This window comes from Bos indicus, chromosome 4 (assembly GCF_029378745.1).
Source record: "Bos indicus isolate NIAB-ARS_2022 breed Sahiwal x Tharparkar chromosome 4, NIAB-ARS_B.indTharparkar_mat_pri_1.0, whole genome shotgun sequence".
Lineage (NCBI taxonomy): Eukaryota > Metazoa > Chordata > Mammalia > Artiodactyla > Bovidae > Bos > Bos indicus.
Genome location: NC_091763.1, coordinates 29,164,481 through 29,189,554, shown reverse-complemented (window position 1 = coordinate 29,189,554; position 25,074 = coordinate 29,164,481). Strand labels below are relative to the sequence as shown.

The following is a 25,074-nucleotide window of genomic DNA, read 5'->3' as shown; positions in this document are numbered from 1 at the left end:
TATAAATCAAACAGGTATAAAATAACTGTAAGGATAGAGTAAGCTTGAACAATGTAGCTTAATAATTTCATCTAATAAGTAAAACTGGATAGAACAATTTCATGCATAATGTTAGTAATTTGTCCTTTAATTTCAAATATTGTTTGTGTATTTCCAAATTTTAAAATGAAAAAAATTAAAATGTATTATATATCACACAAAACCCTGAACTTCTTTCCTACAAATGTAACAGAAAACTACTAAAACATATGTGCATGAAATACTATGTAGTTAATATAGATGTATAAAAAAATATTGCTTAGTTCTAGTAGCTTAAAAATTCATAACCCCTTTATTTATACTATCTTTATTTTGCAGTGACTGCTTATGATTCTGATGTTCTACTGGTTGAATTTGAAATGAAACTTGCTGCTGTTGTTCAGTCACTAACTCATGTCCGATTCTTTCCAACCCCGTGGACTGCAGCATGCCAAGCTTTCCTGTCCTTCACTATGTCCTGAAATTTGCTCAAATTCGTGTCCATTGAATCAGTGATTCTATCTAATGATCTCATGCTCTGCTTCTCCCTTCCCCTCTTGCCCTCAATCTTTCCCAGCGTAAGGGTTTTTTCCAATGAGTCAGCTCTTCACATCGGGTGGCCAAAGTATTGGAGCTTCAGCATCAGCACGAGTCCTTCCAATGAATATTCAGGGTTGATTTCCTTCAGGATTGATCAGTTTGATCTCCTTGCTATTCAGGAGACTCTCAAGAGTGTTCTCCAGCTCCACAGTTTGAAAGCATCAATTCTTCAGCACTCAACCTTCTTTATGGTCCAACTCTCACATCTGTACATGACTACTTGAAAAACCATAGCTTTGACTATGGGTTTTTGTTGGCAGAGTGATGTCTCTGCTTTTTAATATGCTGTCTAGGTTGGTCATAACTTTCCTTCCAAGGAGCACGATTTTTAATTTCATGGCTGCAGTCACTGTCTGCAGTGATTTTGGAGCCTGAGAAAATAAAGCCCGTCACTGCTTCCACTTTTTCTCCTTCTATTTGCCATGCAGTGATGGGACCAGATTCCATGATTTTAGTTTCTTTGATGTTGAGTTTTAAGCCAAATTTTTTACTCTCCTCTTTCATCTTCATCAAGAGACTCCATAATTCCTCTTCACTATCTGCCATTAGAGTGGTATCATCTGCATATCTGAGGTTAATGATATTTCTCCCGGCAATCTTAATTCCAGTTGTGATTCATCCAGCCCACATTTCACATGATGTACTCTGCATAGAAGTTAAATAAACAGGATGGCAATAGCCTTTTTGTACTCCTTTTCCCATTTTGAACCTGTCTGTTGTTCCATGTCTGGTTCTAACTATTGCTTCTTGACCCATATATAGGTTTCTCAGGATACAGGGAAGGTGGTCTGGTACTCCTGTCCTTTAAGAATTTTCCACAGTTTGATGTAATTCACACAGTCAAAGGCTTTTGCTTAGGCAATGAAGCAGAAGTAGATGCTTTTCTGGAATTCTCTTGATTTTTCTATGATCTGACGAATGTTGGCAATTAGATCTCTGGTTCCTCTTGCTTTTCTAAATCCAACTTGTACATCTGGAAGTTCTAGTTCATGTGCTGCCAAAGCCTAGCTTGAAGAATTTTGAGCATATATTTAATAGCATGTAAAATAAGCACAATTGTATGGTAGTTTGAGCATTCTTTGTCATTGCCCTTCTTTGAAACTGGAATGAAAATCGACCTTTTCCAGTCCTGTGGCCACTTCTTAATTTTCCAAATTTGCTGGCATATTCAGTGCAGCACTTTAACAGCATCATCTTTTTAGCATTTTAAATAGCTCACCTGGAATTCCATCACCTCCACTAGATTTGTTTGTAATAATGCTTCCTAAGGTCCACTTGAATTTGCACTCTGGGATGTATGGATCTAGGTGAGTGGTCACACCATCATAGTTATCCGGGTAATTAAGAACTATTTTGTATAGTGGAAAATTCTTAAAGAGATGGGAATACCAGACCACCTGATCTGCCTCTTGAGAAATATGTATACAGGTCAGGAAGCAACAGTTAGAACTGGACATGGAACAACAGACTGGTTCCAAATAGGAAAAGGAGTTCGTCAAGGCTGTATATTGTCACCCTGTTTATTTAACTTATATGCAGAGTACATCATGAGAAACGCTGGACTGGAAGAAACACAAGCTGGAATCCTGATTGCCGGGAGAAATATCAATCACCTCAGATATGCAGATGACACCACCCTTATGGCAAAAAGTGAAGAGGAACTCAAAAGCCTCTTGATGAAAGTGAAAGTGGAGAGTGAAAAAGTTGGCTTAAAGCTCAACATTCAGAAAACGAAGATCATGGCATCCGGTCCCACCACTTCCTGGGAAATAGATGGGGAAACAGTGGAAACAGTGTCAGACTTTGTTTTTTGGGGCTCCAAAATCACTGCAGATGGTGACTGCAGCCATGAAATTAAAAGACGCTTACTCCTTGAAAGGAAAGTTATGACCAACCTAGATAGCATATTGAAAAGCAGAGACATTACTTTGCCAACAAAGGTCCGTCTAGTCAAGGCTATGGTTTTTCCTGTGGTCATGTATGGATGTGAGAGTTGGACTGTGAAGAAGGCTGAGCACCGAAGAATTGCTGCTTTTGAACTGTGGTGTTGGAGAAGACTCTTGAGAGTCCCTTGGACTGCAAGGAGATCCAAGCAGTCCATTCTGAAGGAGATCAGGCCTGGGATTTCTTTGGAAGGAATGATGCTAATGCTGAAACTCCAGTACTTTGGCCACCTCATGCGAAGAGTTGACTCATTGGAAAAGACTCTGATGCTGGGAGGGATTGGGGTCAGGAGGAGACGGGGACAACAGAGGATGAGATGGCTGGATGGCATCACTGACTCGATGGACATGAGTCTCAGTGAACTCTGGGAGTTGGTGATGGACAGGGAGGCCTGGCGTGCTGCGAGTCATGGGGCAGCAGAGTCGGACATGACTGAACAACTGATCTGATCTGATCTGATCTATGTATTCTGGCCACCTTTTCTTAATCTTTTCTGCTTCTGTTAGATCCTGACCATTTCTGTCCTTTATCAAGCCCATCCTTATAGTAAATATTCCCTTGATCTCTCCAGTTTTCTTGAAGAGATCTCTAGTCTTTCCCATGCAATTGTTTTCTCTATTTCTTTGCATTGTTCATTTAAGAAGGGCTTCTTATCTATCTCGCCTTCCTGTTCTCTGGAACTCTGTATTCAGTTGGGTATATCTTTCCCTTTCTCTCTTGCCTTTCACTTCTCTTCTTTCCTCAGCTATTTGTAAAGACTCCTCAGACAACGATGTTGCCTTCTTGCATTTCTTTTTCTTGGGGATGGTTTTGGTCACTGCCTCCTGTAAGCAAAAATTTGACTTAGGTCATACCTTAATGGCCTAGTGGTTTTCCCTAGTTTCTTCAATTTGGCCGTAAGCAATTTGACTTAGGTCGTACCTTAATGGCCTAGTGGTTTTCCCTAGTTTCTTCAATTTGAGCATGAATTTGGAATAAGGAACTGATGATCTGAGCCACAATCGGCTCCAGGTCTTGTTTTTGCTGACTGTATAGAGTTTCTCCATCTTTGGCTGCAAAGAATACAATCAGTCTTATTTTGGTATTGACTACTTGGTGATATCCCTGTGTAGAGTTGTCTCTTGTGTTGTTGGAAATGGGTGTTTGCTGTGACCAATGCATTCTCTTGACAAACTTTGTTAGCCTTTGCTCTGTGTCATTTTGTACTCCAAAGGCAAACTTGCCTATTACTCCAGGTATCTCTTGACTTCTTACTTTTCTATTCCATTTCCCTGTGATGAAAAGTACACTTTTTTTCGGTTTTAGTTCTCAAAGGTCTTATCATAGAACTGGTCAACTTCAGCTTCTTCAGCATTAGTGGTTGGGCCATAGACTTGGATTACTGTGATGCTGAGCGGTTTGCCTTGAAAGAAAACCAAAATCATTCTGTCATTTTTGAGATTGCACCCAAGTACTGCATTTTAGACTCTTTTATTGACTTTGAGGCCTACTCCATTTCTTCTAAGGAATTATTGCCCACAGCTGTAGATATAATGGTCATCTAATTATATTCACTCTTTTCTGTCCATTTTAGTTTACTGATTCCTAAGATGTCAATGTTCACTCTTGCTATCTCCTTGACCACATCCAATTTACTTTGATTCATAGACCTAACATTCCAGTTTCTTATTCAATATTGTTCTTTCCAGGGTAAAACTTTACTTTCACTACCAGACACATCCACTACTGGCCGTCATTTTCACTTTGGCCCAGCTTCTTCATTCTTTCTGGAGCTATTTCTCCACTCTTCCCTTGTAGCATATTAGGCATCTTCTAACCAGTGGGGGCTCATCTTCTGGTGTCATATCTTTTTGCCTTTTCATATTTTTTATGGGGTTCTTGTGGCACAAATACTGGAGTGGTTTACCATTCTCTCCTCCAGTAGACCACGTTTTTGAGAACTCTTCATGATGACCTGTCCATTTTGGTTTGCCCTGCATGGCATGGCTCATAGCTTTATTGAGTTATGCAAACCCCTTTGCCACAACAAGTCTGTGGTCCATGAAGGGGACCATGTTTTGTCAGAGCTCTTCACTATGTCCCATCCATCTTGGATAGCTCTGCAGGGCATGTCTTACAGCTTCATTAAGTCATGCAAGCCCCTTTGCCATGACATGGCTTTGATCCATGAAACCTTAGGTTTTTAGCTAAAAATATTCCTTTGAATTTAGGGGAAATAAACATATTTTTTTCCTAGAGAGACTGCCAATAGGTCCTAATGAGAGGTTCACATGTTATGTAAAATCTGTGTATTAAAAGCTGGAAAGCTTTTACTGGGAAATGTTAACTAGGGAGATGCTCTTTGGGGACATATCTATATGTATGTTTGTATGTATGTGGTAAGCTAGAAAATGCTACCCTGAACATAAGAAAACTCTTTTGGCCTAAACATAACCAAGATTTATGCTAAAAACAGGCTTTTATATTATTTTAGTATCCAAAAGTGTCTCCATATAGATCTTATAGTACTAAGAGAAAGAAAAGAGGAATACATAAACCCCAACAAAGCATGATAAGGGAGAGAGTATTTGTCCTTAAAGCCTAAAGTAGCACTGGTCTTAGAAATGATCCCTGGGCTATATCAGGAAGGGCCATGCCACTTACAGGGAAGAGAGATTCCTACATGTTTCCTTTATCACCTTGAAATCCCATGTCTCTTATAATGTCCCAATAAGTGTTTTGCCCCAGGTTTGACTTGTAGAAATGGGCATCTTGAGCTGCCTATATTTTATGATGTATATTTTATGCTTGTCCAAAACAAAATGAAACAAATATATTCAACATATGTAGTCTCATATATATGAGAATATTCTAATATTCAGGAATATATTCTCATCACCTTTAATTATGATTCAGTGGCTCTCAATGTTTGTTGTGCATCAGAATCTTCTGGGACATTTTTATAAAAAATAATGATACCTGGGTTCTACTCCAGGCTCTTGTAACAGGTTCTGGACATCAGTGTTTTTTTTGTTTATTTGTTTTTAAGTTTCATGGTTGATGATGCAGAAGAATGGCTGCAAATCTCGATTTTACATTAAACTAGTTAGGGCAGTCAGTCAGGGGGCTGGAAGCAAGACCATCACAAAGCTCCCAAGCAGCAGTCCAGGAAGACTCCGACCTGGCACCAGGTGGCGCTGTGGGCACAAATCTGAGTCTCCTTCCGGTTTCCTCAGCTGAACACATGGAATCCACCAACTGTCACAGAGCAGTGAGGGTCTCAGGAGAGGGGAACGCAGCCCTCTACCTTGAGAATTCCACCTGCTTTGAAAGAAAGGGGAGAGGCGGAGGAAGGGAAAGGAAGAGTTCCTTCTGGAAATGTTCGAATTTCTTTTGGGGGAAGTGAGAGAGTTCAATTTTTCAGTCTGATTTAATGAAGTAAAAAGGACAGTGATGGATAAGTCTATTCATCCCATTCTGGATGGTTTCCTTTGTATTTAATTTGCTATTTCTATTAGAATTTAACACATGAAAATAGAACCAACAAAGTCTAATTTAAACATTAAAATTTGCCATTCCTGATGGCTCAGTTATGGGTATGTTTACTTTTTTGTTCATGATTTTAAATATTTAAAAATATTTACAGATAGAAGGAATGTATATTGACTATTTCACATCCTCTACGTGGGACCATGTATTTGTCTAATATAGTGTAATTACTCTAATATAGTGTAATTACTGGAGAAGGAAATGGCAACTCACTCTAATATTCTTGCCTGGAGAATCCCATGAACAGAGGAGACTGGCAGGCTACGGTCCATGGGGTCACAACAGTTAGACACGCGGCACCCCACTCCAGTACTCTTGCCTGGAAAATCCCATGGATGGAGGAGCCTGGTGGGCTGCAGTCCATGGGGTTGCTAAGAGTTGGACACGACTGAGCGACTTCACTTTCACTTTTTCACTTTCATGCATTGGAGAAGGAAATGGCAACCCACTCCAGTGTTCTTGCCTGGAGAATCCCAGGGGCAGGAGAGCCTGGTGGGCTGCTGTCTATGGGGTCACACAGAGTCGGACACAACTGAAGTGATTTAGCAGCAGCAGCAACTAAACAGCATATTGTAATTACAGTGACAACCATCCTGGTTTCCCTGGACTGAGGGGTTTTAGTTTCAAAACAGGACAGTCCTGGGCAAACCCTCATAAATAGTTTGTCTCCCTACTTGTAACCCATATATTTATTTGGGCACCTGTGTTTTCCTGTTATTTATGCCTTTGAGTAGGACTCACCATCTCTTATTAGTGATCCACTATAAGCCTTTTTTACATCAGTGTTCATGCTGTTATCATGTAATAGCAGCTGAACATTTGTACTGTCTTTCTGTCAAGAAGGTAGACTTTAGATATGTAAATGATTTACACCAGCATTTTAAGTTCAAACCTAGGAAGACTGAGTATACACAAAATATTTGTCAGAGGGTGTTTTCTTTCCTGGCAAAGAATTTGGGGAATCTTATAATTAATTCAATTCAGTAACAATGGGGCAAGTATTGGCTAAAAAGCATTAGATTTTGTTGCAAAAGGACTGAGAAAAACTAGTTAGAAAAAAATACAGTAATTTTTCAGTTACCCTCCTTAGAGAGGTAAAAAGATCATAGTTGAATAATCAATCATGTTAAAAGAGCAATTAAACTTCCAAAGTACTTTTTCTGGTTCCTCTTTTCCAATATTTCTTAAGTATCTTTGTCAGTAGCTACTCATTACTTATGCTAAGACCAACAGAATTGATGTGATTTTTTCACAGATATGAGAAAAATAAAACAAATAAGAGCTATCATTTTCAGCAGTGATTGGTATTAATTCAGGATTTATGGTATTCAGTTTAATCTTTACAATAACTTTTCTACCAAAAAATCTGCAGCCTTATTGATATATAATTCACATACCACTAAAACAACTTTAAAAATATTTTTATACTTTGTTGTCAAGAAAGTTATGCTCAGTGAATTCATTTGTAAGCTTTGTTTTTTTAATTTAATTTTATTTTTTAACTTTACAATATTGTATTGGTTTTGCCATATATCAAAATGAATCCGCCACAGGTATACACGTGTTCCCCATCCTGAACCCTCTTCCCTCCTCCCTCCCTGTACCACCCCTCTGGGTCATCCCAGTGCACCAGCCCCAAGCATCCAGTATCATGCATTGAACCTGGACTGGCGACTCGTTTCATATATGATATTATACATGTTTCAATGCCATTCTCCCAAATCATCCCACCCTCTCCCTCTCCCACCGAGTCCAAAAGACTGTTCTATACATCAGTGTCTCTTTTGCTGTCTCGTATACAAGGGTTATTGTTACCATCTTTCTAAATTCCATATATATGCGTTAGTATACTGTATTGGTGTTTTTCTTTCTGGCTTACTTCACTCTACATAATAGGCTCCAGTTTCATCCACCTCATTAGAACTGATTCAAATGTATTCTTCTTAATGGCTGAGTAATACTCCATTGTGTGTACATTTGTAAGCTTTGTTTTGAAGTTGTATCTGTCTAATTTCAAGGTCTGCATTCTTTCTCTTACACCCCAGTTCCTCTGTTGTCATGAGCCTGCCACTGTTTTTGACAGGAGTAATGCAAATACCTGTTAAAATGTTCTACGAAGAATGATGGATAGGAGATAGGGTCCCAAAAGACAACTGACCAGCAATTATTTATTTTCCCTTAGGGGCTGAGGTCAGGGTCTCAAACCATCTGAATAATAGGAGAAGCTTCTGGAATAGGCCTAGTTGGAGAAATTATTTCTATATGCACAGGAATAATAGGAAGGAGGGATCAGAGGGAAAGAAAGAGAATCAGCTGGTCCTGCCACTTTTATACAGTACTTTGACTATTAAAGCAGCACCAGCAATGTGGGCTCATTAATAACAAAAACAACAACACTTCTTATTACTCTTCATTTTTTACAGATGATAAACAGAGTCACAGGATGTTTAGTAACTTTCCTTAGTTTATACCCAGGGGTCCAAAACAAGAGAATTCTAACTTCAAAGCCTCAATTCTTTGTATTTTGAAGAAATGCATTTACACATAAAAACAGAAACAAACACTGCTGATAGGGGAAAACTCCTGAGATCTCATAATGTCAAGTACTCTATAAAGTGGTAGAGTTTTACAGGGTGTAAAACTTAAAAGAAAACTAATACAGCATTAGTCTCAGGGTCCTGAAAAGGGCTGTGCAAGTCAAAGACCTACAGGTTCAGATCCCTTAATCACAATAAATTCTACTCTAGGTCCACCCTTTCAGAATCAGTACTTGACCTCTGTACCTTTTGAAAAACACAAGCTGAGAGAATTCTCTTGCACTGAACAATGCAAAAAAGTATTGCTTAAGGTCACTATTTAGACAGTCAAAGTCATATGCAGGAGCTCATGCTACAGTTATACTTGTTCAGTTACCTACCAGCTCTCTGAAGTGTCACCTTAATTTATTCACTTGTTTTGTTTTCATTTTTTTTAAACTGAAGAATGATATATACTTACTTGTTTAAGTGCATTTTATTGTTTGAGTATTTGTAAGCAGTCTTCAATTTTTTTGAAATCAAGAAAAATTATGTGTGTGCATAAGGAAGATATATTTCTTAAAGTTAAACTTGAGAGACATATTACTAGGAATATTATATGGCAGCAACAGACATTTGATAACACCTTCATTAACTGTTTTCCACAGTAAAAGTACTAACTTTGTTCTATGACTCAGAAGGTTAGTATCCGTGTTTCTATGTGGGAGCATTAACACAGCTATGATCTCAGGAAGATTTCAGCCCATGTCCTAACTGTAATATGCAGAGGGAGAGTGATTTGTTCAGGTCTGCGATTTAGCCACTCCTCTTAATTGCACAAGTGGGAGTGAATCCCATCTTTAGCTTAGCCGATTGTTTGGATCAAGAGATAATGCTTCTCTGGATCCTCATCAAGAACTGGAGCATATAAATCTGTGTGGGTTGAAATGTGTAAACAGAAACTCAGTTGAGAGAAACTAAGTAGAGTGGGCTTTACTGGACCTGATGATCTGTGCTGCCCTTTTGTAACCTAACATTCTTCTATTTGGATGGGGAAATAAATAGCTGCTTAGCTGGAACCCCTGCTCTCTATCCAGTTTGACAGAATTGCCCTGGGAGAGATGCCATCAGCACATGTTAAGAGAGAATTCCATGATGGAGACTCACACTGTTCAACATACACTAAAGGGTGGGCCTTCCTAGCAGTTACAAGCTCCCCAACACTCCCAGTGGTGTTGATGCTTCCGGTAAGTGGTTTGTTTGTATCAAATGCTCACTGTGTAGCTGTAACTAGGAATGTTTTCCATATTGTGGTCTCTATAAGAAAGTGAAGAGACAAATTTTTGGTCTATTGCTAATAATATACTGGAACTTACAGCATGATGTTGGTAAAATTATTTATTATTTTCCTACCAACTCTCTGCAAGTATCACTCTAATTTATTTGCTTATATGTTTTATTTATTACTGAAGATCAACACATACTTATTTGTTGGGTAACTGCATTGTGCTATTTGAGTGTTTGTAAGCATTTTCAAATTCTTTTTTAAACCAAAGTGTGTGTATGCATACACACACACACAAAAACACACAATACTCTTAAAATGAACATACTGAAAGGACTTCAAATTAATAAAACAAATGTTTACTGATTATCAATTATGTGTGTAGGTCAATATTAAATACTGATGATTTATAATGAATATTTATAAGAAGTATATAATACTCTGAAACACTTCTCTCTCCATGGATTAGCCTCTGAACTTTTGAAAGGTTTCTTACAATTTTTAAAGTGTTGATTACATAGTTCTGCTCTCTGAAGTGAAAGACAGGATGTTGCAAGAAAGAGATAAAGTCAGGATGAGTAGAACTAACTTTGCCAAGGAAGTGATCTTCTCTTGCTTTAGCCAAATATCCTACCTAAAAAGTCCTTGTTTGGTAGGAGGTACAGTGCGTGAGGCTGGAGACCACTTTATTTTATTCTCATTGAATTAAACTTTTTATTACTTTTGGTTCAAAGTCTTAAAATCTAAGCCATTGTTACTTTTGACATCATATAGCATCAGAAGTTTAAAAGATCTCATGTGTTGTTCTTATAGAACTCATGGAAATGGCTAGACAGTCAGCAAAAACAAGACCAGGAGCTGACTGTGGCTCAGACCATGAACTCCTTATTGCCAAATTCAGACTTAAATTGAATAAAGTAGGGAAAACCACTAGACCATTCAGGTATGACCTAAATCAAATCCCTTATGATTATGCAGTGGAAGTGAAAAATAGATTTAAGGGCCTAGATCTGATAGATAGAGTGCCTGATGAACTATGGAATGAGGTTCGTGACATTGTACAGGAGACAGGGATCAAGACCATTCCCATAGAAAAGAAATGCAAAAAGAGCAAAATGGTTGTCTGGGGAGGCCTTACAAATAGCTGTGGAAAGAAGAGAAGCAAAAAGCAAAGGAGAAAAGGAAAGATATAAGCCTCTGAATGCAGAGTTCCAAAGAATAGCAAGAAGAGATAAGAAAGCCTTCTTCAGCCATCAATGCAAAGAAATAGAGGAAAACAACAGAATGGGAAAGACTAGGGATCTCTTCAAGACAATCAGAGATACCAAAGGAACATTTCATGCAAAGATGAGCTCAATAAAGGACAGAAATGATATGAACCTAACAGAAGCAGAAGATATTAAGAAGAGATGTCAAGAATACACAGAAGAACTGTACAAAAAAGATCTTCATGACCCAGATAATCATGATGGTGTGATCACTGACCTCGAGCCAGATATCCTGGAATGTGAAGTCAAGTGGGCCTTAGAAAGCATCACTACGAACAAAGCTAGTGGAGGTGATGGAATTCCAGTTGAGCTATTCCAAATCCTGAAAGATGATGCTGTGAAAGTGCTGCACTCAATATGCCAGCAAATTTGGAAAACTCAGCAGTGGCCACGGGACTGGAAAAGGTCAGTTTTCATTCCAATCCCAAAGAAAGACAATGCCAAAGAATGCTCAAACTACCACACAATTGCACTCATCTCACACGCTAGTAAAGTAATGCTCAAAATTCTCCAAGCCAGTCTTCAGCAATATGTCAACTGTGAACTTCCTGATGTTCAAGCTGGTTTTAGAAAAGGCAGAGGAACCAGAGATCAAATTGCCAACATCCACTGGATCATAGAAAAAGCAAGAGAGTTCCAGAAAAACATCTATTTCTGCTTTATTGACTATGCCAAAGCCTTTGACTATGTGGATCACAATAAACTGTGGAAAATTCTTCAAGAGATAGGAATACCAGACCACCTGATCTGCCTCTTGAGAAATTTATATACAGGTCAGGAAGCAACAGTTAGAACTGGACATGGAACAACAGACTGGTTCCAAATAGGAAAAGGAGTTCATCAAGGCTGTATGTTGTCACCCTGTTTATTTAACTTATATGCAGAGTACATCATGAGAAACGCTGGACTGGAAGAAACAAACTGGAATCCTGATTGCCGGGAGAAATATCAATCACCTCAGATATGCAGATGACACCACCCTTATGGCAAAAAGTGAAGAGGAACTCAAAAGCCTCTTGATGAAAGTGAAAGTGGAGAGTGAGAAAGTTGGCTTAAAGCTCAACATTCAGAAAACGAAGATCATGGCATCCTGTCCCACCACTTCATGGGAAATAGATGGAGAAGCAGTGGAAACAGTGTCAGACTTTATTTTTCTGGGCTCCAAAATCACTGCAGATGGTGACTGCAGCCATGAAATTAAAAGACGCTTACTCCTTGGAAGGAAAGTTATGACCAACCTGGATGGCATATTGAAAAGCAGAGACATTACTTTGCCAACAAAGGTCCGTCTAGTCAAGGCTATGGTTTTTCCTGTGGTCATGTATGGATGTGAGAGTTGGACTGTGAAGAAGGCTGAGTGCCGAAGAATTGCTGCTTTTGAACTGTGGTGTTGGAGAAGACTCTTGAGAGTCCCTTGGACTGCAAGGAGATCCAAGCAGTCCATTCTGAAGGAGATCAGCCCTGGGATTTCTTTGGAAGGAATGATGCTAAAGCTGAAACTCCAGTACTTTGGCCACATCATGCGAAGAGTTGACTCATTGGAAAAGACTCTGATGCTGGGAGGGATTGGAGGCAGGAGGAGAAGGGGATGACAGAGGATGAGATGGCTGGATGGCATCACTGGCTCGATGGATGTGAGTCTGAGTGAACTCCAGGAGCTGGTGATGGACAGGGAGGCCTGGCGTGCTGCAATTCATGGGGTCGCAAAGAGTCGGACACGACTGAGCGACTGATCTGATCTGATTCTCATACTCTCCTTCTCACAGAGTTCTGATCAGGAGGTGAGAGTTTGATTCTTACACCTACCAGTTATTATCCTGGTATCCTGAGCAACTCATTTAACCTCTCTTCAGCTAAGTTTTACCATCTGCAAAATGAACATTCTTTGTCTAAAATAATGCTTTTCTCTTTTCTTCATGGTCACTTGTAACTGCAGTCACTGAATTAATTCTGAAGGCTAAAAATTGCCAACTGCCTGAGCCAAGACCACTCCATAATTTGCAATGCTCAGTGCAAAATGAAAATATGGAACCCCTTGTTCAAACATAGTACTTCAAGATGGCAACAGCAGAGTATTAGACCAAGCATGAGACCCTGCTGAGAATGGGACCCTGGTTCATACATTCTTCTTGTGGGTCCTGCTAACTTGTGACAGTCTTTTGGGGTCAAGATTGTGACTTGATGATACTCTCCAGCAACAAGCCTGGGCATAGCCTCTCATCTTACTTCCTTGTTCTGACCAGCAGATAGGAAGCATAGTGTAGGGTTCAAAAGCTTATTCTCTGGAATCATTTATCCCTAAGTTCAAACAATGGCTTTGCTGTTTAGTACCTACGTAATTTGGGCAAATAAACTCCCAAAGCTCGATTTCCTTATCTTTAAAACCAACTTTCTAGAGTTGTTGCTAGTTATAAATGAGAAAATTCATGCATGGCACTGAGGACGATAATAGTAATAGCTCTTATTATGAATTGTTGTTGTTTAGTCTCTAAGTCATGTCTGACTCTTGTGATGCCATGGACTATATATAACCCACCAGGCTCCTCTATCCATGATATTTTCCAGGCAAGGATATTGGAATGGGTTACTATTTCCTTTTCCACTTATTATGGATACGTTTTATTATTTTTCAGGTCTGAAGTATTCCTTTTGTGTATTTGTTTAGAGTCCTTTACACTTTCTGTTTCAGACTACGGTTCCTAGGAAGGTTTCTTGGCTACATCATGAAGCTGAACATAAAACAATTTCCACTCTACTGTTTCTCTGTCTCTGATTTATACTTGCTAATATGATGTTATCCTGAATAATTATTGTAATTTACCAAAACTTCAGCTCTGCCAGTGATGGAAGGGTGGTAAAATAAAAAGGACATGATGGAAATCTTGACATGGTTATATTAACAATATGATGTATTGATAGAATGTTTTGAGTCACAACAATTTGAGGCATCATAGAAATGATTGTCTATTACTAATACTGCCTAATGCACCAGGGTCCCTGCTGCCCTCCCTGGAGAAGAGCGTAAAGCTATTTGTCTTAGGAAAAGTGACTGCTGATATTTTCCCTGTCAGGTCTTTTAAATCTTTGATCATGATTACCAGAGAGAAAATGCAGTGCAGTTGCTCAGTCGTGTCCGACTTTTTGCAACCCTATGGACTGTAGCCTACCAGGCTCCTCTGTCCATGGAGTTTTCCAGGCAAGAGTACTGGAGTGGGTTTCCATTTCCTTCTCCAGGGGATCTTCCCTACCCAGGGATCGAACCCAGGTCTCCCGCATTGTAGGCAGACGCTTTACCATCTGAGCCACCAGAGGTAACATTCAAAACCACCTGTGGTGGATTCATTTTGATATTTGGCAAAACTAATACAATTATGTAAAGTTTAAAAATAAAATAAAATAAAAAAAAACACTAAATCATTAGTCATGGTTTAATGACTAATGGTAAGGATATATGCAATACCAATCAAAAGATTGCCAGTATACAATCAGAAGGTGCCCTGGGGTTAATATCCAGTGAGGACATACACATGATGAAAACATCCAGTGAAATCACAGCAGGTAAGCATCATCACAGTTATTTCTTTTGCTTATAGTTCTTTTGTGTTCCCTTGAGACTTTTTATACCAGTTGCATTTTCAGGAAAATGCAAAGTTATTTAGGTAGGTTTGGCCTTTTGGGAATGAAGTCCACTAATCCAATAATTGCTCTTCTGACATTTTAGCATGTACTGTCACCTATAAGAGTAATAGCCTAGATGGAAGTATTTTTAATATCACATAGGTAAAGAATTAAATGCAGTACAGATCATAGAAATATAAAGGAGATCTGAGATATTCAAGGACAAGTTGGAAAATACTTTGAACCTACTTGGTGGCTAAAAATAGCCATCTTCCCTGTATAATGACTAGCATAAACATAATGACTTCAAATGAATGCATTTTAAAGGAGTAATTCTTTTAAATGGTACTGCTTCCCAGGTTACTCTTGGAAACACTGCCCCCTTCTGAAAAAAATCTGCAATCTTTTACTAAGTTATACAGTTGGTAAATTTTCTCAGTCACTTAAGGCCTAATTGAAAAAGTAAAATAAATGAAGATCAAAACTTTACTCATTGGTTCTTTAAGAAAAAAATAAAAGTAGATCATGTTGAATCAGAATAATTGTGTTGTAAAAGCATACTGGCAAGAGCATGTCCCCAGTTAAGTTAGTAAGGTACTAGATTGCTCTTTTCTTACTTATTCATTCCAAAAAAGACTGACTTCATGCTTCTTTAGATGAAGTTTAAAATTTCCCATTTCCAACAGCAATTACAACTGAGTATAAAGTTTAACTAGAAGAAAACACAAGGAAATAAATGATAAATGTGCCTAGTGCTGTTTGCACCTGTGTAAACATGCACTGCCCTCTGCATGCCGGCACCATGTTCCTTCCAGTCAAGAGCTTTTCCCTTATACTGCCTGTCCCTACATTTATAGGAAAAGAATTCCAGATTTAGAAGAAAGTCCAGTAAGGTGTGTGTGCATGTGTGTGTGTGTGTGTTATCCTGTGTGTATGTTTATACAGAAAAAAAATTACAAAAAGAAAGATCTGCTGAGGGGTAGTGGGAACAGCCAGAAGATAGGAGAAATCTATTGGGAAAGAAATCAGCAGGGTGGTTTTTAGAACGTGATTCTTAAAATGTGTCCTCCGCTACACCAGAACCACTGCATCCTATCACTTGGCCACTTCCTTAAAAAAGCAAATTCTCAAGTGCAACCCCAGCCCTTCTGTTAACAGATTAGAAGGGCTGATGGGGTGGCTCCAGCGAACTGTTTTGTTTGGTGTTTGTTCAAGCCTTCCATGTCATTCTAGTAGGGTTGCATTTTACAACTACTGGCTTAAATGACAGTGAAGATCTTCTTAGGTGACTGGAGAAGAGGACTACTCCACAAAGAATTCCAGCACAACCACCTTGTCCCTTTGTGAGGAGTTATGATCCTACAGGAGCATAATGTCATAGGCACCATTCCTGGTTCTTACATGGTTGAGATATTCTCACTGTATTCCATTGGGTTATAATTATGTTTTACATCAAGGGTTATATGCTGCTAAATAATCCTTGGTATAAATTATTCCTTTCTTTTTTCTGTAAGAAATTAAAGAGTTTAGGTAGATTTCTGTCTAAACTGGTTTTCCATTTAAAATGTACTTTATCTGTTTGAAAAATACTTTTTATATTTAAGTATTTTCCCCCGTTTTAATTTGCTTAATTTTACTGAAGGATGTGAACTTAGTTTTCCTGTTTTAAAGTTTTGGCTACACTATTTCAAAGTGTTCTAAGGATTTTAGTATTGGGCATTACATTTTGCAAAATCAACCAGAGAATTTTGAGAATCTGCCAGGAAACAAAGTTCAGTATAAAATGCACATATAATTCTGCTTTTCACCAGAACTTTCTATGTGGCTTCACCTGTTAGAGAAAAAAAACTGCTATTGCACCATATTTTAATGAGATACTTTTTGCATTTGCTTATACACCATGTTTGGAAACTATGACCGCTTTTTCCTTTTCTTTCTCCACCTTCCTTTTCTTTGGCCATGCCACACAGTGTGTGGGGTCTTAGCTGCCCAGTCAGACTGGACCTGCTTCACCTCCATTGGGAACATGGAGGGAGTCTTAACCAGTGGACTGGCAGGGAAGGTCCTCTTTTTTCTTTTCTTTTCCTTCCTCCCCTATTCTTTCTCCTCTTTAATTTTTTTTCTTTTATATCAGAAAAGGCTTTTTATTTCTTTTTTTTTTTTATTTCTTAAAAAAAGTTTTTGAAGTGAAATGTCAAGAACTTGAAAGTAATGTATGGCAAAAAAGACAAGTGAGAGGTGAAGGAGCTGTGGTTAACAGATGGACAACAGGAAGCAAGATTAAGCAACAGTGGAAACTGGAACTGGAAGGTAGGATAGTCTCAGAATAGATTGTTGGGAACCTTGAGTCTGAGAAGGGGTATGGCAGCTTGCATTATGGAGTGTATGGGATAGCTGCAATGTGCATGAGTAATTATGACTGGTCAGCCACTCACCAGCTATTCGATCTTGTAGGTTACTTATGTCCCGTTGCTAAGATTCATTTTTGGACTCTATGAAATCTGATTTAATATACCTATTTTTCAGTGTTGTCATAGGTTTCAGAGAAAACATATATGTAAAGAAAGCTGAAGCTCAGCAATGCCAGTCTACAGTTAGTACATACGGATACCTTTACTTGTAATTTGTCTGTTTTTATAGTTGCGTGATACTCCATTGTATTATAACACCACAGTTTATTAATTTATATAGCAAAGGATATTTTGATTGATTCTAGTTTTTTGATAAATATATAAAGAACATTCTTATATATTTCTTCTAATGCACATATGCAAGGTTTACTAGAAACAAATAACTGGGATTGAAATTGCTAGGTACCACCATCCCAGGTGGTGCTAGTGGTAAAGAATGCACCTGCAATCCATGAGGCCCAGGTGGGAAAGATCCCTGAAATAGAAAATGGCACCCCATTTTTGTCTGGGAAATCCCATGGGCAGAGGAGCCTGGCAGGCTACAGTCTATAGGGCTGCAAAGAGTCAGACAGGACTGAGCGCGCATACACACACATACACACACACACACACACACACACACACACACACACATACCCTAAGCATCTTTCCTAGATAATACTAGATTGCTTTCTAAGTGGTTGTGCTTATTGACACGTCTACTGCTGCTAAATCACTTCAGTCGTGTCCTACTCTGTGTGACCCCATAGACGGCAGCCACCAGGCTCCCCTGTCCCTGGGATTCTCCAGGCAAGAACACTGGAGTGGGTTGCCATTTCCTTCTCCAATGCATGAAAGTGAAAAGTGAAAGTGAAGTCGCTCAGTCGTGTCCGACTCTTAGCGACCCCGTGGACTGCAGCCTACCAGGCTCCTCCATCCATGGGATTTTCCAGGCAAAGTACTGGAGTGGGGTGCCATTGCCTTTGTCTACTAGGAGTGTATAAAAATTCTCTGTGCTCCTCATCTTTTCCAATAATTAGTGTTGCCAGATTTTAAAATTTTTCCAAATTTCATGGTTGAAAATTGTATCTCATGTGGCATCATTTAGCAGTTCCCTGATTACTGATAAATTGAGCATATTTTAATATATTTGTTTGATATTAACAAGAGGTGGCAAGAATACACAGAAGAACTATACAAAAAAGATCATAATGACCCAGATAACCATGATGGTGTGATCATTCACTTAGAGCCAGACATCCTGGAGTGTGAAGTCAAGTGGGCCTTAGGAACAATCACCATAAACAAAGCTAGAGAAGGTGATGGAATTCCATCTGAGCTGTTTCAAGTCCTAAAAGATGATGCTGTTAACTTGCTGCACTGAATATGCCAGAAAATTTGGAAAACTCACAAATGGCCACAGGACTGGAAAAGGTCAATTTTTATTTCAATCCCAAAGAAAGACAATGCCAAAGAATGTTCAAACTACTGCACAATTGCACTTATCTCACACACTAGCAAAATAATGCTCAGAATTCTACAAGCTAGGCTTCACCAGTACTTGAACTGAGAATTTCCAGATATTCAACCTAGATTTAGAAAAGGTAGAAGAACCAGAGATCAAATTGCCAACATCCATTGGGTCATAGAAAAAGCAATAAAATTCCAGAAAAAACATCTGCTTCATTGACTGAGCTAAAGCTTTTGACTCTGTGGATCACAACAAACTGTGGAAATTTCTTCAAGAGATGGGAATACCAGACCACCTTACCTGCCTCCTGAGAAACCTGCATGCAGGTCAAGAAGCAACAATTAGAGAACAAGGTGGTAGAGGAATAGGTGGACGTGGAATATATCTCTCTCCACAGATACAAATAGGAATACACCTTCAGACATAGAAGTGCATGGAGAACACCAGGTGAGAGGGGACAGGAGTACCTACCAGTGGAAAAGAATATATAGAATCATGCAAAGCTTGGTAGGATGAAGGAACTAGAGGGAAAAACAGGAGTGTTCGTAGGACTGGACCTGCCCTCCATGGGTGGGGGAACTGAAGCAGAGGTCCGATCCCCATGTCGGGGCAATTGTCTGAGTCAGAGGAGAAACACTGAAGGCTGAGAGTGAAACAGCTGATCTGTGGCAGCCTAAATGGAATGAGAATCAGGCAGTCCTTGCTGCAGCCATATGCACCCTGGACAGGAATGCTGGTCCCCTGGAAGGCACAGTGGCTGGGAGCTGGAGTTTAGGGATTGTGGGACAATCCCAGGGCGAGGGCTGCTGTTGACCCCAGAGAGACAGATTGAGGGGATATGAGGGAGGAGATCATGGTGGGAAATGCCTGTGGAGGAAATCCAGGCAGCCATGGAAGCAAGGCGATGCTGCTGAGTCATGTGTAGCAGGTAGAAACATCACCATAGCCTTTCTCTCTCCACACACCAGCACTGGCAGCTGAACAATAGAGAGGCTGGCCCATCAAACACCTGACGCACTGAACTACAGAGTAGGACCCCACCCAGAGTGCTCCTTAAAGTGACTGATGCGCCAATCTACAGAGTAGACCCCAGTCAAGGGGGCCCCCTCTTGTGCCTGAACGGGCGGAGCTATAGAGAAAGACTGACCAAAGAGGCTTTCTGATTGCCAGCTACAAGAGGCTCAAAAAGACGCTGATGGGCCATAACTCCTGCGGTGGAGGCAGTCCATGTCCCTGCACACTTGGCTCCACCAGGGTCCCTGCAAGCCAAGCAGCTGTTCCACCTTCACACTCAACTCTCACTGGGGCAGAGCTGCCACAGGCAAAAAAATTCTTGAGTCTATGCACTCAGGGTCGCTTCGGTTGTGTCCGACTCTTTGCGAACCTGTGGATTGTGGCCTGCCAGGCTTCTGTTTCAGAGAGGGGGTTCTCCAAGCAAGAATACTAAAGGGTATTGGCCAATACTGGTTGCCATACTCTTCTAGAGCATTATTTTTCCTGCTGCCCTCGCTGTCAGCCCCTTTGAGTACCTGGTGCTGACAGAACCCCTGGGAACCAAACAGCTGCACCACCTCCGCACCTGGCCCTCACAGAGGCAAACCCAGGTCCTTCAGGGAAGCCTCAGGAGCTAAACACCAATGGACAACCCACATGCAGAGGTAGAAATAAAACCACAATTGAAACTCAGGGGCAGTGTGGCTAAGGAAGAATACCCAAAACCTTCAAAACAGCTGTTCAAGCTGCAGATTAAATCCACATGATCAACTAGGCAGACTTTGTGTCTATGCAATATATAAAAGGCCATTGAGAGCTCCCACAAAAGAAAATGCAATAGCTCTGATAGCTGTGGACCTTGAAGGCAAGACAGACAGGAGTAGGACCAGATTAAAATCTGAGCTGCCCCCACAGCAGGTCCAGAGATCAGCACAGTGTTGGAGGGCATCCTAGGGAGGTGAGGTGGACTGTGACTCCCAGCGAGGGAAAGGACTCTGACAGCAGAGACTCAAGAAAAACATTTACTATTCTTATTTTTTGAGTTGTTCTGTGGATTCTTCTCGATATTTTTTTCTTTTCTGTTCTTTTTTTCCTTTTTCCCCCCTCTCTGTTGTAATTGTCGATTTTATTGGTACTAAGAAATCCAATTAAGCTTTTGAGCTTTTTTTTTTTAAGTCACATTTTTATTGTTATAAACCTCTGCCTGTACGTTGGGCTTTTGCAGCTGTGGAGGTTTCCTTTTTTATTTTCTCTTTTTTAAATTTTAATTTTTAAACCTATTATTTTTTTCTGCATTTATTCCTTTGTTTGCTTTTCCTACTGTTCTTTTCCTCTTGCAGTTAATCTTTAACATATATAAATCTTCTTTATCTACCTCTATTTAACTTTGTATATCTACTCTTGCCTTTCCTTCTCTCCTTTCCTCTCAACAGATTTGTTAGTTTTATTTTGATTGCTTTATTCCCCAATTGGCACTTTGCTTTAGTTTTGTCTTCCAGTTTGTGCTTTAGTTTTGTTCTGGTAGATATAATTTTTGATTTCCTTTGTTCACTGGGTCAATCTATTTGTACTTTATTTTTGTTGGACTGTTTTGATTTTGCTTATGGGTGTATATTTATATGTGTATATTCAGTTACACTTTTTATTGTTGTTATAAACCTCTGCCTCTTTGTTGGGTTTTTGCAGTTCTGTGGAGTTTTACTTTTTTTTTTCTTTATTCTTTTTCTTCTCATTTTTTTTTCTCTTTTTTATACTTTTAATTTTTAATTTTTTAAACCTATTATATTTTTCTAGATGTATTCCTTTATTTTCCTTTTCTACTGTTCTTTTCCCCTTGCAGTTAATCTATAATGTATACAAATCTACCTCTATTTAATTTTGCATATCTATTCTTTCTTTTCTTTCTTTCCTTTTCTCTCAACATATTTTTTAGCTTTGTTTTCATTTCTTTATTTCCCACTAAGCACTTTGTTTTAGTTTTATTTTCCAATCTGTGCTTTAGTTAGTTTTGTTCTTAACTGGTAAATATAATTTTTTCTTTCCTTTGTTCTCTGCATCAATCTACTGTACTTTATTTTTGTTGGTCTCTTTTGACTTTGCTCATGGGTGTAGATGTATATCCCATTATTTTAATTATTATTTGCCTGATTTTGTAACTGCTATTTATCTGGAGTTCATCATTGGTTTCTTGTTTTTGGATATTTGTTTTAATCTCACTTAATGCCATAACAAACCACTTGTGGAATGTTTGTTCCTGAGCAGATATCAAGCCCTGAGCCTTTGGAGTGGGAGCACTGACTCCAAGACCCTAGACTGCCAGAGAACTAACCCTGGGGAGTATCAAATAGTGAGAACTCACACAAAGGAAATCACTTGAATACAAGACCTGGCATCACCCAACCACCAGTAGCAGCCTGTGTATGACACTTCATCTGAATAACACACAAAACAAAAATACAAACCCAATCATCAACAGACAGGAGTACCACCTTGCTCAGCCTTGCCCATTAGAGGAAAAACAAACAAACAAACAAAATCTCAGCACAAATCTCACCCTTTACAAAGCTTATACAAACCACTGGAGCAACCATAGGAGGGCAGAAACCAAAAAGAAGAAAGAATTCAACCTTCTTCAAGGAAAGAATTCAATTTTCTTTGAAGCCTAGGAAAAGGAGACCTCAAACACAATAACTTAAAAAAATAAATAATGAAGGTTAAAAAATTAAATTAAATTAAAAAAAAGAAAAGGCAGACAAATACTGCACAAATGAAGGAACAAACTAGAAACACAGACATCTAAATAAATGAAGAGGAAATAGGGAAACTATCTGAAAAACAATTCAGAATAATGATAGTAAAGATGATCAAACACCTTGAAAACAAAATGGAGAAAATGCAAGAATCAATTAACAAAGAATTAGAAGAATTAAAGAATAAACACACAGAGACAAACAGCACAATTACTGAAATGAAAAATACTCTAGCAGGAATCAATAACAGACTGTCTGAAGCAGAAGAACGAATCAGTGAGGTGGAAGATAAAATGGTGGAAATAACTTCTGAAGAACTAAATAAAGTAAAAAGAATGAAAAGAACTGAGGACCATCTCAGAGACCTCTGGGACAATATCAAACACACCAACATTCAAATTATAGGTGTCCAAGAAGAAGAAGAGAAAAAGGGTATGAGAAAATTTTTAAGAGATTATAGTTAAAATGTCCACAACATGGAAAAGAAAATAGTCCATCAAGTCCAAGAGGCACAAAGAGTCCCATACAGGATAAACCCAAGGAGAAACATGCCAAGACACATACTAATCAAACTAACAAAGACTAAACACAAAGAAAGAATATGAAAAGCAGCAAGGGAAAAGCAACAAGTAACACATAAGGGAAACCCCATATGCTTAACAGCTGATCTTTCAGCAGAAACTCTGCAGGCTGGAAGGAAATGGCAGGATATATTTAAAGTATTGAAAGGGAAAAATCTACCTGGCAAGGAAAAATGTACTTGGCAAGAATCTCATTCAAATTTGATGGAGAAATAAAAAGTTTTTCAGGCAAGCAAAAGTTAAGAGAATTCAGTACCACCAAACCAACTTTACAGCAAATGTTAAAGGGACTTATATAGTCAAGAAATACAAGAAAAGAAAAAAGATTTACAGAATCAACCCTGAACAAGTAAGAAAATGGCAATAGGAATATATATATATATATATATATATATATATATATATATATCTCAATAATTACTTTAAATGGATTAAATGTTCCAGCCAAAAGACACAGGTTGGCTGAATGGATACAAAAAGAAGACCCATATATATGCCATCTGCAAGAAACCCACTTCAGACCTCAAGACACATATAGACTGAAAGTGAGAGGATGGAAAAATACATTCCATGCAAATAGGAAGCAAAAGAAAGCTGGAGTAGCAATCTTCATAGCAGACAAAATAGACCTTGAAGAAGATTACAAGAGAAAAGGAAGGACACTGTATAATGATCAAGGGATCAACCCAAGAGGAAGACATAACAATTGTAAATAACTATGCACCCAACATAGGAGCACCTCAATACATAAGAAAAGCACTAACAGACATAAAAGGAGAAATTGACAGTAACACAATAATAGTAGGAGACCTTAACACCCCACTCACACCAATGGACGGATCATCAAAACAGAAAATTAATAAGGAAACGGAAGTCTTACATGATACATTGGATGAGGTGAATCTCATTGATATCTTCAGGACATTCTATCCAAGTACAGAAGAATACACCTTCTTTTCAAGTGCACCTGGAACATTCTCCAGGATAGACCACTTCTTGGGTCACAAATCAAACTCCAGGAAATTTAAGAAAATTGAAATCATATCAAGCATCTTCTCAGACCATAATGCTATGGGACTAGATATCAATTACAAGAAAAAAAAACTGTAAGAAACACAAACACATGGAGATTAAACAACACATTTCTAAATAATCCAACAGGTTACTGAAGAAATCAAAAGAGAAATCAAAAAATTTCTAGAAACAAATGACAATGAAAAAACAACAACTCAAAACCTATGGGATGTAGCAAAAGCACAGCTAAAGAGGGAAGTTTATAACAATACAATACTTCCTCAAGGATAAAGAAAAACATCAAATAGATAACCTAACTTTAAACCTGAAACAACTGGAAAAGAAGAACAGAAAGAAAAAAAATTAATAGAAGGAAAGAAATCATAAAGATCCAAGGAGAAATAAATGAAAAAGAAATGAAAGAAACAAAAGTAAAGATTAATAAAACTAAAAGCTGGTTATTTGAGAAGATAAACAAAATTGACAAAACTTTAGCCAGACTCATCAAGAAAAAAAGAGAGAAGAATCAAATCAACAACATTAGAAATGAAAAAACAGAGGTTACAAAAAACAATGCAGAAATGCAAAGGCTTATAAGAGACCATTATGAACAACTACATGGCAATAAAATAGATAAACTGTAAGAAATGGACAGATTCTTAGAAAAGTTCAATCTTCCAAGACTGAACCAGGAAGAAATAGAAATTATGAACAACCCTATTACAAGCACTGAAATTGAAGCTGTGATCAAAAATCTCCCCAAAACAAAAGCCCAGGATCAGATGGCTTCACAGGAGAGTTCTGCCAAACATTTAGAGAAGAGCTAATGCCTATCCTTCTAAAACTCTTTCAAAAAATTGCAGAGGAAGGAACGCTTCCAAGCCATCACCTTGATACCAAAACCAGACAAAAACAACACACAAAAAAGAAAACTACAGGCCAATATCATTGATGAACATAGATGCAAAAATCCTCAACAAAATTTTAGCAAACAGAATTCAGCAACACATCAAAAAGCTTGTATACCATGATCAAGTTGGGTTTATTCCAGGAATGCAAGGATTCTTCAATATATGCAAATCAATCAATGTGATACAC

The 25,074-nt window shown here is 38.6% G+C and overlaps 1 protein-coding gene across 3 annotated transcripts in view; it reads left to right on the top strand.

Moving 5' to 3' along the window:
• MACC1 (MET transcriptional regulator MACC1) overlaps positions 1 to 25,074 on the top strand; it is a 95,740-nt gene that overhangs the window by 35,606 nt on the left and 35,060 nt on the right. The window contains exon 2 of one of the 3 annotated variants that reach the window (XM_070787569.1): positions 9,704 to 9,853. The exons of 1 other annotated variant lie outside the window; for it this stretch is intronic. The gene's annotated coding sequence lies outside the window, so the exon portion shown is untranslated. Of the gene's footprint in view, positions 1 to 9,619; positions 9,854 to 25,074 lie in introns of those variants that run through there. One more of the 3 variants, XM_019958521.2, reaches the window with a different exon arrangement.